The sequence below is a fragment of the Arachis hypogaea genome, chromosome 14 (genome assembly GCF_003086295.3).
Source record: "Arachis hypogaea cultivar Tifrunner chromosome 14, arahy.Tifrunner.gnm2.J5K5, whole genome shotgun sequence".
Classification (NCBI taxonomy): Eukaryota; Viridiplantae; Streptophyta; class Magnoliopsida; order Fabales; family Fabaceae; genus Arachis; species Arachis hypogaea.
This window is the reverse complement of record NC_092049.1, coordinates 49211928-49228672: the sequence shown is the minus strand read 5'-3', so window position 1 is coordinate 49228672 and position 16745 is coordinate 49211928. Positions and strand designations below refer to the sequence as shown.

Below are 16745 nucleotides of genomic sequence, written 5' to 3'. Positions count from 1 at the left end.
GTTCTCTGTCTGTTGCTGAGTTGATGATGGAAAAGGTTTATTATTGTTAAACCTGTTTCTTCCACCATTATTAAAGCCTTGTTGGGGCTTTTGATCCTTCCATGAGAAATTTGGATGATTTCTCCATGTTGAGTTATAGGTGTTTCCATAAGGTTCACCTAAGTAATTTACCTCTGCTATTGCAGGGTTCTCAGGATCATAAGCTTCTTCTTCATAAGAAGCCTCTTGAGTACTGTTGGATGCAGCTTGCATTCCATGCAGACTCTGAGAGATCATATTGACTTGCTGAGTCAATATTTTATTCTGAGCCAATATGGCATTCAGAGTATCAACTTCAAGAACTTCCTTCTTCATAGGCGTCCCATTACTCACAGGATTCCTTTCAGAAGTGTACATGAACTGGTTATTAGCAACCATGTCAATGAGTTCTTGAGCTTCTGCAGGCGTTTTCTTTAGGTGAATGGATCCACCTGCAGAAGTGTCCAGTAACATCTTTGATAGCTCAGATAAACCATCATAGAATATATCCAGGATGGTCCATTCTGAAAGCATGTCAGAAGGACACTTTTTGATCAACTGTTTGTATCTTTCCCAAGCTTCATAGAGGGATTCACCTTCTTTCTGTCTGAAGGTTTGAACATCAGCTCTAAGCTTGCTCAGCTTTTGAGGAGGAAAGTACTTAGCTAAGAAAGCCGTGACCAACTTATCCCAAGAGTTCAGGCTGTCTTTGGGTTGAGAATCCAACCATAATCTAGCTCTGTCTCTTACAGCAAAAGGGAAAAGCATGAGCCTGTAGACTTCAGGATCTACTCCATTAGTCTTAACAGTATCACATATCTGCAAGAATTCAGTTAAGAACTGAAAAGGATCTTCAGATGGAAGTCCATGAAACTTGCAGTTCTGCTGCATCAGAGAAACTAACTGAGGTTTCAGCTCAAAGTTGTTTGCTCCAATGGCAGGAATGGAGATGCTTCTTCCATGTAAATTGGAATTAGGTGCAGTGAAGTCACCAAGCATCTTCCTTACATTATTATTATTTTCGGCTGCCATCTCCTTCTCCTGTTCGAAAATTTCTAAAAGATTATCTCTGGATTGTTGTAATTTAGCTTCTCTTAATTTTCTCTTCAGAGTCCTTTCAGGTTCTGGATCTGCTTCCACAAGAATGTTCTTATCCTTGCTCCTGCTCATATGACAAAGAAGAAGGCACAGAATAATAATAATAATAATAGAGATTCTCTTTACCACAGTATAGAGGTTCCCTTATGTGAGTAGAAGAAAAGAGGAAGAAATTCGAACACAGATAGAAGAGGGGGTTCGAATTTGGTGATGATGTGAGGAAGAGATGTTAGTTAATGAATGAATAAATAGAATAGGATGAGAGAGAGGGAGGGAATTTTCGAAAATTATTTTTGAAAAAGAGTTAGTGATTTTCGAAAATGGTTTTTGAAAAATGTTAGTAATTTTCGAAAATTTTTGAAATAAAAAAAATAAAAAAAATAAAAATAATTAGTTAATTAAAAAGAAATTTTTGAAAAAGAGGGAAGATATTTTCGAAAATTAGAGAGAGAGAGTTAGTTAGGTAGTTTTGAAAAAGTTAAGAAACAAACAAAAAGTTAGTTAGTTAGTTGAAACAAATTTTGAAAAGATGAGAAGTTAGGAAGTTAGAAAAGATATTTTGAAAAGATATTTTTGAAAAAGATAAGATAAGAAGATATTTTTGAAAAGATATGATAGGAATTAGTTTTGAAAAAGATTTGATTTTTAAAATCACAATTAATGACTTGATTCATAAGAAATCACAAGATATGATTCCAGAACTTAAAGTTTGAATCTTTCTTAACAAGCAAGTAACAAACTTCAAATTTTTGAATCAAAACATTAATTGTTTATGTTATTTTCGAAAATTTGGTATAAAAATAAGAAAAAGATTTTTGAAAAATATTTTTGGAATTTTCGAAAATAACTAATAATTTTGAAAAAGATTTGATTTTGAAAAAGATTTTGAAAAAGATAAGATTTTCAAATTGAAAATTTGATTTGACTCATGAGAAACAATTTGATTTTCAAAAATTTTTGAAAAAGTCAATCCAAATTTTCGAATTTGATGAGAGAAAAGAGGGAAGATATATTTTTTGATTTTTGAATTTTCATGATGCAAGAGAAAAACACTAAAAAGGTGCGATGCATGAAATTTTTGAATCAAAACAATGAATGCATGTATGAATGAGATGAATGTCAAGATGAACACCAAGAACATTTTGAATGTCAAGATGAACATCAAGAACATATTTTTGAAAAAATTTTGATGCAAAGAAAACATGTAAGACACCAAACTTAGAAATCTTTAATGCTTAGGCACTAAGAATTCAAGAATGCATATGAAAAACACTATACAACACAAAACAAAAAATGATCAAGATCAAGCAAGAAGACTTACCAAGAACAACTTGAAGATCATGAAGAACACTATGAATGCATGATATTTTCGAAAAAATGCAAGATGCATATGCAAGTGACACCAAACTTATGATATGACTCAAGACTCAAACAAGAAATAGAAAAATATTTTTGATTTTTATGATTTTCTAATTTTTTTGGATTTTTTTTCGAAAATTATTATGAAAAAGAAAAATAAGGATTCCAAAATTTTTAATATGAATTCCAGGAATCTTGCCATATTAGTCTAAAGCTTCAGTCCAGGAATTAGACATGGCTCACTAGCTAGCCAAGCTTTCAAAGAAAGCTCCATTCCAAAACACTAGACATGGCCAATGGCCAGCCAAGCTTCAGCATGTAACACCAGAGTATATTGCTCTTGATAACAAATTGCTGCTCATCATTTACCAAGTATGTAACTTGCCTCTTATGGTTTGGAAGCCTCAGTCCAAAAGAATTTAGACATGGCTTTACAGCCAGCCAGGCTTCACATGCTTCATGAAACACTAGAATTCATTCTTAAAAATTTTGAATAAATTTTTGAAAACATTTTTATTTTTTTTCGAAAACAAAAGAGAAATTTTTTTGAAAATATTTTTGAAAGATTTTTGAAAAGAAAACGAAAAGAAAGTTACCCAATCTGAGCAACAAGATGAACCGTCAGTTGTCCAAACTCAAACAATCCCCGGCAACGACGCCAAAAACTTGGCGTTGTTGCCGGATCAGACTTGGCACTGATGTTACCGGACCAAAAGCTTGCCGAAAACTCAAACAATCCCCGGCAACGGCGCCAAAAACTTGGTGCACGAAATTGTGATCTCCAGGCTCCAACAAATCCTGGTAATGGCTCCAAAGCTTGGTGCTCTGATCTTAATTCATAATTGTCACAACTTCGATACAACTGACCAGCAAGTGCACTGGGTCGTCCAAGTAATACCTTACGTGAGTAAGGGTCGAATCCCACGGAGATTGTTGGTATGAAGCAAGCTATGGTCACCTTGTAAATCTCAGTCAGGCAGATATAAAACAGTTATGTGGTTTTCGAATATTAATTAATAAAATAGAGATAGGGATACTTATGTAAATCATTGGTAGGAATTTCAGATAAGCGAATGGAGATACTTTTCGTTCCTCTGAACCTCTGCTTTCCTGCTATCTTCATCCAATCAGTCTTACTCCTTTCCATGGCTGGCTTTATGTGATACATCACCACTGTCAATGGCTACTTTCGGTCATCTCTCGGGAAAATGATCCAATGCCCTGTCACGGCACGGCTAATCGTCTGGAGGCATCACCCTTGCCAACGGCTTCATCTTATCCTCTCAGTGAATAATATGCTCACGCACCCTGTCACGGCACGGCTATTCATCTGTCGGTTCTCGATCATGCTGGAATAGGATTTACTATCCTTTTGCGTCTGTCACTAACGCCCTGCAATCGCGAGTTAGGAGCTCATCACAGTCATTCAATCATTGAATCCTACTCGGAATACCATAGACAAGGTTTAGACTTTCCGGATTCTCTTGAATGCCGCCATCATTCTAGTTTACGCCACGAAGATTCTGGTTAGGAGATCTAAGAGATATTCATTCTAGCTTACTTCATGTAGAACGGAAGTGTTTGTCAGGCACGCGTTCATGAGGGAGAAGGATGATGAGCGTCACACATAATCATCACCTTCATCACGTTCTTGGGTGCGAATGGATATCTTAGAAGAGAAATAAGAAGAATTGAATAGAAAACAGTAGTACTTTGCATTAATCTTTGAGGAACAGCAGAGCTCCACACCTTAATATATGGAGTGTAGAAACTCTACCGTATGAAAATACATAAGTGAAGGTTCAGGCATGGCCGAGATGGCCAGCCCCCAAAACGTGATCAAAGGATCATAAGGTAATCCAAAGATGTCAAATACAATAGTAAGAGGTCCTATTTATAATAAACTAGCTACTAGGGTTTACATGAGTAAGTATTTGATGTATAAATCCACTTCCGGGGCCCACTTGGTGTGTGTTTGGGCTGAGCTTAAGTGTTGCACGTGCAGAGGCCGTTTGTGGAGTTGAACGCCAGTTTTTGTGCCAGTTTGGGCGTTCAACTCTGGTTTTGGATCCTTTTCTGGCGCTGGACGCCAGATTTGGGTAGAAAGCTGGCGTTGAACGCCAGTTTACGTCGTCAATTCTTGGCCAAAGTATGGACTATTATATATTGCTGGAAAGCCCTGGATGTCTACTTTCCAACTCAATTGGAAGCGCGCCATTTCGAGTTCTGTAGCTCCAGAAAATCCACTTTGAGTGCAGGGAGGTCAGAATCCAACAGCATCAGCAGTCCTTTTTCAACCTCTGAATCTGATTTTTGCTCAAGTCCCTCAATTTCAGCCAGAAAATACCTGAAATCACAGAAAAACACACAAACTCATAGTAAAGTCCAGAAATGTGAATTTAACACAAAATCTATTAAAAACATCCCTAAAAGTAACTAGATCCTACTAAAAACATTCTAAAAACAATGTCAAAAAGCGTATAAATTATCCGCTCATCAGTTTATTACTTGGACGACCCAGTGCACTTGCTGGTTAGTTATGCGAAGTTGTGAAGATATGTTTAGACCATGGTTCTGTGCATCCATTTTTGGTGCCATCGCCAGGGAATCAATTTCGAACAATAATTCACAACCTGAGTAACAATTTCGCATACCAAGTTTTTGGCGCCGTTGCCGGGGATTGTTCGAGTTTGGACAACTGACGGTTCATCTTGTTGCTCAGATTAGGTAACTTTCTTTTTGTTTTCTTTTCAAAAAGTTTTCAAAACTCTTTCAAAAATTTCTCCTTTGTTTTCGAAAAAAAAATATTTTAAAATAAAAATGTTTTCAAAAATATATTTTTCTTCAGAATTTTTAAGAATGAATTCTAGAGTTTCATGAAGCATGTTGAAGCCTGGCTAGCTGTAAATCCATGTATAATTCCTCTGTAGGGCATGTTAGGCTTGTCATGTCTGGATACATACTAAAGCTTGGCTGGCTATTAAGCCATGCCTGACCCTTTGATTGGAGCTTTAGACTAAAGAGCATAAGATTCCTGGAATTCATATTAAAAATTTTGGAATCCTTATTTTTCTTTTTCAAAATAATTTTCGAAAAAATTAAAAGAAAATACAAGAAAAGCATAAAATCAAAAAAATCAAAAATATTTTGTGTTTCTTGTTTGAGTCTTGAGTCAAGTTGAAAGTTTGGTGTCAGTTGCATATTCATCTTGCATTTTTCGAAAAATTCATGCATTCATAGTGTTCCTCATGATCTTCAAGTTGTTCTTGGAAAGTCTTCTTGTTTGATCTTGATGTTTTCTTGTTTTATGACTTTTCTTGTTTTTCATATGCATTCTTGCATCCATAGAGTCTAAACATAAAAGATTTCTAAGTTTGGTGTCTTGCATGTTTTCTTTGCATATAAAAATTTTCAAAAATATGTTCTTGGTGTTCATCTTGACATTCAAAGTGTTCTTGGTGTTCATCTTAACATTCATAGCATTCTTGCATGCATTCAATGTTTTGATCCATAACTTTCATGCATTGCATCATTTTTCTTGTTTTTCTCTCTCATCATAAAAATTCAAAAATCAAAAAAATATCTTTCGCTTTTTCTCTCTTAAAATTTCGAAAATTAGATTTGACTTTTTCAAAAATTTTTAAAATCTAGTTGTTTTTATGAGTCAAATCAAATTTTCAATTTAAAAAAAAATCTTATCTTTTTCAAAATCTTTTTCAAAAATCAAATCTTTTTTTAATTTTTTTTTCGAAAATTTCAAAAATATTTTTCAAAAATCTTTTTCTTAATTTTACATCATATTTTCGAAAATAACATCATCAATTAATGTTTTGATTCAAAAATTTCAAGTTTGTTACTTGTTAAGAAAGATTCAAACTTTAAGTTCTAGAATCATATCTTGTGATTTTTTGTGAATCAAGTCATTAATTGAGATTTTAAAAATCAAATCTTTTTCAAAAACTAATTTCTATCATATCTTTTCAAAAATATCTTCTTATCTTACCTTTTTCAAAAAAGTGATTGCAAAATATCTTTTCTAACTTCCTAACTTCTTATCTTTTCAAAATTTGTTTCAACTAACTAACTAACTTTTTGTTTGTTCCTTACCTTTTTCAAAACTACCTAACTAACTCTCTCTCTCTAATTTTCGAAAAAATCTTCCCTCTTTTTCAAAATTTCTCTTTAATTAGACTAATTATTTTATTTTTTATTTGAATTTTCGAAAAACTAGTAACCTATTTCAAAAACTGTTTTCGAAAATCACTAACTCCTTTTCAAAAATTATTTTCGAAAATTCTCTCCTCCTCTCATCCCCTTCTATTTATTTATTCATCTACTAACACTTCTCTTCATCTCACATCTCTGCTCCTATCATCACCTTTGTGTTTGGATTCTTCATTCTTCTACACCTCTATTCCTTTTCTTCTTCTACTAACAATAAGGAACCTTTTTTACTGTGACATAGAGGATTCCTCTTCTTTTTTTTTTCTCTTCTCTTTCTTATGAGCAGGGACAAAGAAAAAGGCATTCTTGTTGAAGCTAATCCAGAACCTAAAAGGACTCTGAAGAAAAAACTAAGAGAAGCTAAATTACAACAATCCAAAGACAACCTTATTGAAAATTTCGAACAAGTAAAGGAGATGGCAGCCGAACCCAACAACAATAATGCAAGGAGAATGCTTGGTGACTTTACTGCACCTAATTCTAATTTACATGGAAGAAGCATCTCCATTCCTACTATTGGAGCAAACAATTTTGAGCTGAAACCTCAGCTAGTTTCTCTGATGCAGCAGAACTGCAAGTTTCGTGGACTTCCATCTGAAGATCCTTTTTAGTTCTTAACTAAATTCTTGCAGATCTGTGATACTGTTAAGACTAATGGAGTAGATCCTGAAGTCTACAAGCTCATGCTTTTCCCTTTTGCTGTAAGAGACAGAGCTAGAATATGGTTGGACTCTCAACCCAAAGACAGCCTGAACTCTTGGGATAAGCTGGTCACGGCTTTCTGAGCCAGGTTCTTTCCTCCTCAAAAGCTGAGCAAGCTTAGAGCTGATGTTCAAACTTTCAGACAGAAAGAAGGTGAATCCCTCTATGAAGCTTAGGAAAGATACAAGCAGCTGACCAAAAAGTGTCCTTCTGACATGCTTTCAGAATGGACCATCCTGGATATATTCTATGATGGCTTATCTGAGCTATCAAAGATGTCATTGGATACTTCTACAGGTGGATCCATTCACCTAAAGAAAACGCCTGCAGAAGCTCAAGAACTCATTGACATGGTTGCTAATAACCAGTTTATGTACACTTCTGAGAGGAATCCTGTGAGTAATGGGATGCCTATGAAGAAGGGAGTTCTTGAAATTGATACTCTGAATGCCATATTGGCTCAGAATAAAATATTGACTCAGCAAGTCAATATGATTTCTCAGAGTCTGAATGGAATGCAAGCTGCATCCAACAGTACTCAAGAGGCATCTTCTGAAGAAGAAGCTTATGATCCTAAGAATCCTGCAATAGCAGAGGTAAATTACTTAGGTGAACCTTATGGAAACACCTATAATCCATCATGGAGAAATCATCCAAATCTCTCATGGAAGGATCAACAAAAGCCTCAACAAGGCTTTAATAATGGTAGAAGAAACAGGTTTAACAATAATAAACCTTTTCCATCATTCACTCAGCAACAGACAGAGAACTCTGAACAAAATACGTTTAATTTAGCAAACTTAGTCTCTGATCTATCTAAGGCCACTGTAAGTTTCATGAATAAAACAAGGTCTTCCATTAGAAATTTGGAAGCACAAGTGGGCCAGCTGAGTAAAAGGATCACTGAAATCCCTCCTAGTACTCTCCCGAGCAATACAGAAGAGAATCCAAAAGGAGAGTGTAAGACCATTGAATTAATCACCATGGCCGAACCTGTAAGGGAAGGAGAGGACGTGAATCCCAAGGAGGAAGACCTCCTGGGATGTCCAGTGATCAATAAGGAGTTTCCCTTTGAGGAACCAAAGGACCCTGAGGCTCATCTAGAGACCACAGGGATTCCATTGAACCTCCTTATGCCATTCATGAGCTCGGATGAGTATTCCTCTTATGAAGAAAACGAGGATGTCACTGAAGAGCAAGTTGCCAAGTTCCTTGGTGCAATCATGAAGCTGAATGCCAAATTATTTGGAAATGAGACTTGGGGAGATGAACCTCCCCTGTTCACCAATGAATTAAATGCATTGGATTTACTGAGATTGCCTCAGAAGAAAGAGGATCCTGGAAAGTTCCTCATACCCTGTACGATAGGCACCATGATCTTTAAGGCTCTGTGTGACCTTGGTTCAGGAATAAACCTCATGCCCCTCTCTGTAATAGAGAAACTGGGAATCTATGGGGTGCAAGCTGCTAAAATCTCATTAGAGATGGCAGAAAACTCAAGAAAAGAGGCTTATGGACAAGTAGAGGACATGTTAGTAAAGGTTGAAAGCCTTTACATCCCTGCTGATTTCATAATCCTAGATACTGGGAAGGATGAAGATGAATCCATCATCCTTGGAAGACCCTTCCTAGCCACAGCAAGAGCTATGATTAATGTGGGCAGAGGAGAATTAATCCTTCAACTAAATGAGGATAACCTTGTGTTTAAAACTCAAGGTTCTCTCTCTGCAACCATGGAGAGAAAGCATGAAAAGCTTCTCTCACTACAGAGTCAACCAGAGTCCCCACAGTCAAACTCTAAGTTTGGTGTTGGGAGGCCACAACCAAACTCTAAGTTTGGTGTTGGGAAGTCTCAACAAAGCTCTGAACATCTGTAAGGCTCCATGAGAGCCCACTGTCAAGCTATTGACATTAAAGAAGCGCTTGTTGGGAGGCAACCCAATGTTTATTTATCTAATTTTATTTTTGTCTTTCATGTTTTCTTAGGTTCATGATCATGTGGAGTCACAAAATAAACGAAAAATTTAGAAACAGAATCAAAAACAACGGAAGAAAAATCACACCCTGGAGGAAGCACCTGTCTGGCGTTCAACGCCAGAACAGAGCATGGTTCTGGCGCTGAACGCCCAAAATGGGCAGTATCTGGGCGCTGAACGCCCAAAATGGGCAGCATCTGGGCGCTGAATGCCAGAATTGCACCCTGGAGAAGAGCTGGTGCTGAACGCCCAGAATAAGCATGGTTCTGGCATTCAACGCCAGAAATGGGCAACAAATGGGCGTTGAATGCCCAAAATGGGCACCAACCTGGCGCTGAACGCCCAGAGTTGTGTGCAAGGGCATTTTGCATGCCTAAATTGGTGCAGGGATGTAAATGCCTTGACACCTCAAGATCTGTGGACCTCATAGTATCATCTCAGGATCTGTGGACCCCATAGGATCCCCACCTTCCTTCCTCATAATCCTAGTTTTTTTTCCACATCTTCTTCTTCATCTATTCCTTCTTCTTTTGCTCGAGGGCGAGCAACATTCTTAGTTTGGTGTGGTAAAACAATTATGTAAAGGATCTATAGCTCAGTGGTAGAACATGTGGCTGCAAATCAAGAGATCCCTGAGATACCTCAGGGGATGCACTTCCCTCCACATAGTTATTGGAAGCAACTGAGGATAGAAATACCAAAAATCACTAGGAATCAAGCCACAAAGGCAAGGAAGAGACATAAAAGAGCTCAAGAACATCATTGGTTCCTCAAGAAGGACACACCATCATCACTAAGGTGGATTCATTTCTTGTTCTTACTTTCTCTGTTTTTCATTTTCTATGTTAAGTGCTTATCTATGTTTGTGTCTTCATTACATGATCATTAGTAGTTAGTAACTATGTCTTAAAGTTATAAATGTCCTATGAATCCATTACCTCTCTTAAATGAAAAATGTTTTAATTCAAAAGAACAAGAAGTACATGAGTTTTGAATTTATCCTTGAACTTAGTTTAATTATATTGATGTGGTGACAATGCTTCTTGTTTTCTGAATGTATGCTTGAACAGTGCATATGTCTTTTGAAGTTTTTGTTTAAAAATGTTAAATATGTTGGCTCTTGAAAGAATGATGACTAGGAAACATGTTATTTGATAATCTGAAAAATCATAAAAATGATTCTTGAAGCAAGAAAAAGCAGCAAAGAACAAAGCTTACAAAAAAAAAAGGGCGAAAAAAAAATAGAAAGAAAGAGAAAAAGCAAGCAGAAAAAGCCAAAAGCTCTTAAAACCAAGAGGCAAGAGAAAAAAGCCAATAACCCTTAAAACCAAAAGGCAAGGGCAAATAAAAAGGATCCCAAGGCTTTGAGCATCAGTGGATAGGAGGGCCTAAAGGAATAAAATCCTGGCCTAAGCGGCTAAACCAAGCTGTCCCTAACCATGTGCTTGTGGCGTGTAGGTGTCAAGTGAAAACTTGAGACTGAGCGGTTAAAGTCAAGGTCCAAAGCAAAAAAAAAGAGTGTGCTTAAGAACCCTGGACACCTCTAATTGGGGACTTTAGCAAAGCTGAGTCACAATCTGAAAAGGTTCACCCAATTATGTGTCTGTGGCATTTCTGTATCCGGTGGTAATACTGGACAACAAAGTGCTTAGGGCCACGGCCAAGACTCATAAAATAGCTGTGTTCAAGAATCATCATACTGAACTAGGAGAGTCAACAACACTATCTAAACTCTGAGTTCCTAAAGAAGCCAATCATTCTGAACTTCAATGGATAAAGTGAGATGCCAAAACTATTCAAGAGGCAAAAAGCTACAAGTCCCGCTCATCTGATTAGAGCTATGTTTCATTGATAGTTTGGAATTTATAGTATATTCTCTTCTTTTTATCCTATTTTATTTTTAGTTGCTTGGGGACAAGCAACAATTTAAGTTTGGTGTTGTGATGAGCGGATAATTTATACGCTTTTTGGCATTGTTTTTAGTATGTTTTTAGTAGAATCTAGTTACTTTTAGGGATGTTTTCATTAGTTTTTATGCTAAATTCACATTTCTGGACTTTACTATGAGTTTGTGTGTTTTTCTGTGATTTCAGGTATTTTCTGGCTGAAATTGAGGGACTTGAGCAAAAATCAGATTCAGAGGTTGAAGAAGGACTGCTGATGCTGTTCGATTCTGACCTCCCTGCACTCAAAATGGATTTTCTGGAGCTACAGAACTCAAAATGGCGCGCTTCCAATTGCATTGGAACGTAGACATCCAGGGCTTTCCATCAATATATAATAGTCTATACTTTACCCAAGTTTAGATGACGCAAACTGGCGTTCAACGCCAGCTCTCTGCCCAATTCTGGCGTCCAACGCCAGAAACAAGTTGCAAAGTGGAGTTCAACGCCCAAACTGGCACAAAAGCTGGCGTTCAACTCCAAGAATGACCTCTGCACACGTAGACTTCAAGCTCAACCCAAGCACACACCAAGTGGGCCCCAGAAGTGGATTTATGCATCAATTACTTACTTCTGTAAACACTAGTGACTAGTTTATTATAAATAGAACTTTTTATCATTGTATTCGCAATCTTGGTTACTCCGGTTCCCCTCTGGGGCCGAGGCCAATGAACTCCATTATCACTTATGTATTTTCAATGGTAGAGTTTCTGCACTCCATAGATTAAGGTGTGGAGCTCTGCTATTCCTCAAAGATTAATGCAAAGTACTACTGTTTTCTATTCAATTCATCTTATTTCGCTTCTAAGATATTCATTCGCACTTCAACCTGAATGTGATGAACGTGACAATCATCATCATTCCCTATGAACGGGTGCCTGACAACCACTTCCGTTCTGCATTAGAGTGAATGAGCATCTCTTAGATCTCTTAATCAGAATCTTCGTGGTATAAGCTAGATTGATGGCGGCATTCATGAGAGTCCGGAAAGTCTAAACCTTGTCCGTGGTATTCCGAGTAGGACTCTGGGATTGAATGACTGTGACAAACTCCAAACTCGCGAGTGCTGGGCGTAGTGACAGACGCAAAAGGATAGTAAATTCTATTCCAGTATGATCGAGAACCTCCAAGATGATTAGCCATGCAGTGACAGCGCATCGGACCATTTTCACAGAGAGGAATAGGATGCAACCAACGACAAGGGTGATGCCTCCAGACGATTAGCCGTGCTGTGACAGAGCATTTGGACCATTTTCTCGAGAGGATTGAAAGTAGCCATTGGCACCGGTGACATCCTTACACAAAGCTAGCCATAGAAAGGAGTAAGACTGATTGGATGAAGACAGCAGGAAAGTAGAGGTTCAGAGGAATGAATGCATCTCCATACGCTTATCTGAAATTCTCACCAATGATTTACATAAGTATTTCTTTCCTTATTTTAGTATTAATTTCAAAAACTCCATAACAGTTTTATATCCGCCTGACTGAGATTTACAAGGTGACCATAGCTTGCTTCATACCAACAATCTCCGTGGGATCGACCCTTACTCACGTAAGGTTTATTACTTGGAGGACCCAGTGCACTTGCTGGTTAGTTATGCGAAGTTGTGAAGATATGTTTAGACCATGGTTCTGTGCATCCATTTTTGGTGCCATCGCCAGGGAATCAATTTCGAACAATAATTCACAACCTGAGTAACAATTTCGCATACCAGCGTGGCACGCCAGTATCCTTCAGAGAGCAAAAGAACCATTGGGGTGTGCCACTTAAGTTCGTGGCGTGGCTGATGCCAAGGCATCATAGGCTAGTTTCACTAGCATTTTTCTGTTAGTTTTAGTTGTTTTATGCATTTTCTTGAGCTTAAAGTAACCAAAAATGGTTAAATGAAGAACAAAGTAATGAACCATCCAAACAATATGATTTTGATGCAAATTCCATGAGTTTTAGTTATATTACTTAAATGCTATGAATTAAAGATTTCTCATGAAATTTTGCAAGACTTTGATGCAATTGTTTGGATGATTTCAGGGAAGAAGAGGCTAAGCAAGGAAGCAACAAAATCAATAAAGGAAGCTTGAATATCACATGTGGAGTTTAAGTTCTAGTTTAAGCCTAAACTGGAGCTTAAACGCCAAAATCATGAAGAATAAGAAATGCTGGGATTGAAGTTTAACCTCCAGTTTGACCTCAAACTGGAGGTTAAACGCCAGAATGAAAAGCCTCACTTAAGGAGCATTCCACGTTTAACCTCCAGTTTGACCTCAAACTGGAGGTTAAACGCCAGAATGAGTATGCCACCCAGGGAGGAGTTCCACGTTTAACCTCCAGTTTGACCTCAAACTGGAGGTTAAACGCCAGAACCAGGAAGAGTGCCAGGGAGCCACTCCACGTTTAAGCTCCAGTTTGACTCAAACTGGAGCTTAAACGTGTTCGATAGCTTTTCTACTCCAGGGTTGCTCTCTCCATCTCCACGTTTAACCTCCAGTTTGACCTCAAACTGGAGGTTAAACATGTTCGACACCTCCAGGGCCACCATTCCAAGCTTCCACGTTTAACCTCCAGTTTGACCTCAAACTGGAGGTTAAACGTGTTCGACCTCCAGTATGCCTCCACCCTTTTCCACGTTTAACCTCCAGTTTGACCTCAAACTGGAGGTTAAACGTGTTCGACCTCCAGGGCTGCCCTTCCTATCTCCACGTTTAAGCTTCAGTTTAACCTTAAACTGAAGCTTAAACGTGTTCGACTACATGACTCTCCAGGGCTACCTTCTTCCATTTCCACGTTTAAGCTTCAGTTTAACCTTAACTGAAGCTTAAACGTGCTTCTACAAATGGCCTCACTGGAAGTGTCTGGCGTTTAAGTTGCAGTTTAAGCTTAAACTACAACTTAAATGCCACTCTTGAAAAAAGGTTTCTGGGCCAAAAATATTGTGATTTAAGTTAGTCTTTGAGCACAATTATTAACTTAAACTTACTTTGGTATGAAACCCAATTGAATATCATGGTTTATGGGATTGGGCCTGAAGGATTGATGAGTTTGAAATCTCAATTTATTGAGTCATGTGTCATTATTTGATTATCACTAAGTTGGCTCAATAAATGTTACAGGATTTGGATCAACAACCTCATCAAGATTATGGATCATAAACCCAAGGCAAAAGGAAAGCAAGGAGAGGCCTCAAAGCCCAAGAAGCACAACTGAAGCTCAATATAGAAAGTGTATAAATAGGATAGAAGTTAAGTTAGAGAGGACTTTTACTTTCACTTTTAGCTAGTTTTCCTTTTCTTTGTAATTGAATTCAGAGCTATGATTCACTAAACCCCCTTTCATTGGGTTAGGGAGCTCTATTGTAATTCAATGAATCAATAATAGTTTATCTTCTTCTTCAATCTTTTCTCTTGGATTTTGTTAGAAAGCTTCTCGATCTAATTCCATTGAGTAGTTGTCTTGGGAAAGAAACTACTCATACTTGGAATCCTTCGGAGCCTTGGGAAAGGAATGAAGGATTCATGCTAGAGAAGCTTTCTCACAGTGGATTGGATTGGGGTTTGGATGGATATTGTGACATGTAATCCTACCAAATTGTGGTTCATGAAATTGTGTGGTATAATCAGTGATCAAGCATCATCTCTTCTTATGAACATTTAAACCAAGGGATTGGGAATTTGTTTGTTTTTAGAGAGCATTGGTGAGCCAAGGAATTGGGATCCAATCATATAAGATTGCCAAGCAAAATTCAATGAATGCATTGGTTGAGGAAGAGATATACATGTTTTGATTCGGAGATTTCAATATCTCCTAAACCCAATGAATTCCCCATTTCTGATTTCCACTTTCTCTTTACATTCTGCAATTCAATTCTTGCAATCACCCCCATTCCCTTTTAATTTCAGCAATTTACATTCTGCTCTTTAATTCATGCAATTTAAGATTCAGCCCTTTAATTTTCTTGTCATTTACTTTTCCCGCCAATTTTACATTCCGCAATTCTCATCTCAAATCTTGATTCCGCTCAACTAGAACACACTTCTAATCCGAATTGCTCACTCAACCAATCCTTGTGGGATTCGACCTCACTCTATTGTGAGTTTTTACTTGACGACGATAACCGGTGCACTTGCCGGAAGGAATTTTGCCGATCGTGCAATTTCCTAATCGTAGCATAACTAGTTTATGCGTATCAAGTTTATGGCGCCGTTGCCGGGGATTGGTTTTCGATTGACAATTCTCAAATTGGAAGCTAACTAGATTGAGCAATTTTCTCTTGCTTTGTTAATTCTGTTCTAGATACTTGTTGAATTTTAATTTCTGCACTTGGTTACATGCTTTCCTTCTTTATGCCTTTAAATTCATGCAACTAACTCACTGACTCACTAACTGTTTGAATTAATTCCTCAATTGAGCTAACCATACTCTTCCATTAACCAAGAGTATTTCACTTGTTTGTGTTTGAGCTGTGTTCTTGTATGACAGGTAGGAGAGGAGAGACATCAACTCCTCCATATACCGAACCAGAGAGGACCCTTCATAGACTTAGAAGGGAAGCAAGAGGGAAGAGAGTAGTGGGAGAAGAGGAATCTGAAGGAGAATCTGAGGACAATTTTGAGGAAGCTTTAGATCTCAACATGGATAGAGAAGTTCACAACCATGAGAGAGCTGATGGAAACGATGCCATCCCTGAGAGGAGGGTTCTTAGTTCATACATAAACCCAACCTCTGGGAATTGTGGTAGTAGCATCCAGAAACCACCCATTCAGGCCAACAATTTTGAGCTCAAGCCACAGCTAATATCACTTGTGGAAAATCATTGTTCCTTTGGAGGAAGTGCTAATGAAGACCCAAACCAACATCTCACAAAATTCTTGAGAATTTGTGACACTGTGAAGTCCAATGGAGTCCAGGAAGATGCCTATAAACTGCTTTTGTTCCCATTTTCACTTAGGGACAAAGCAGCTAAGTGGCTGGAATCATTCCCAAGGGGGAGTCTAACAACATGGGATGAGGTGGAAAGCAAGTTTCTGGCACGTTTCTACCCTCCACAAAAGGTCAATAGGCTTCGATCTGAGGTTCAGACTTTTAGACAACAAGATGGTGAAACTCTCTACGAGGCATGGGAGAGATTCAAGGACTTGACAAGGAAATGCCCACCAAACATGTTCCATGATTGGGTGCAACTGCACATCTTTTATGATGGGCTCTCTTATGAATCAAGGAAGGCTGTAGACCATTCATCAGGAGGTTCATTGAACAGGAAAAAGACTGTGGAAGAAGCCATTGAAGTGATCGAGACAGTGGCTGAGAATGAGTACTACTATGCATCAGAAAGGCACAACACTAAGGGAGTCATGGAGCTGAACCATGTTGATACAATTCTAGCCCAAAACAAGGTGTTTGCCAAGCAACTAGCAGAGCTTACCAGGCAAT

General features: G+C 37.9%; 3 non-coding genes across 3 annotated transcripts; 1 reads left to right on the top strand and 2 right to left on the bottom strand.

The window, feature by feature from the left end:
* The first annotated feature begins 546 nt into the window (after positions 1–546).
* Positions 547–654, top strand: LOC112745531 (small nucleolar RNA R71). Its single transcript, XR_003173454.1, has one exon. It is a non-coding gene; the product is annotated as a small nucleolar RNA R71 (small nucleolar RNA).
* Positions 655–7514: 6860 nt separating this feature from the next.
* On the bottom strand, positions 7515–7622 carry LOC112745873 (small nucleolar RNA R71). Its single transcript, XR_003173781.1, has one exon. It is a non-coding gene; the product is annotated as a small nucleolar RNA R71 (small nucleolar RNA).
* Positions 7623–16372: 8750 nt separating this feature from the next.
* Positions 16373–16476, bottom strand: LOC112745904 (small nucleolar RNA R71). The gene has a single exon (XR_003173810.1). It is a non-coding gene; the product is annotated as a small nucleolar RNA R71 (small nucleolar RNA).
* Positions 16477–16745: the final 269 nt, after the last annotated feature.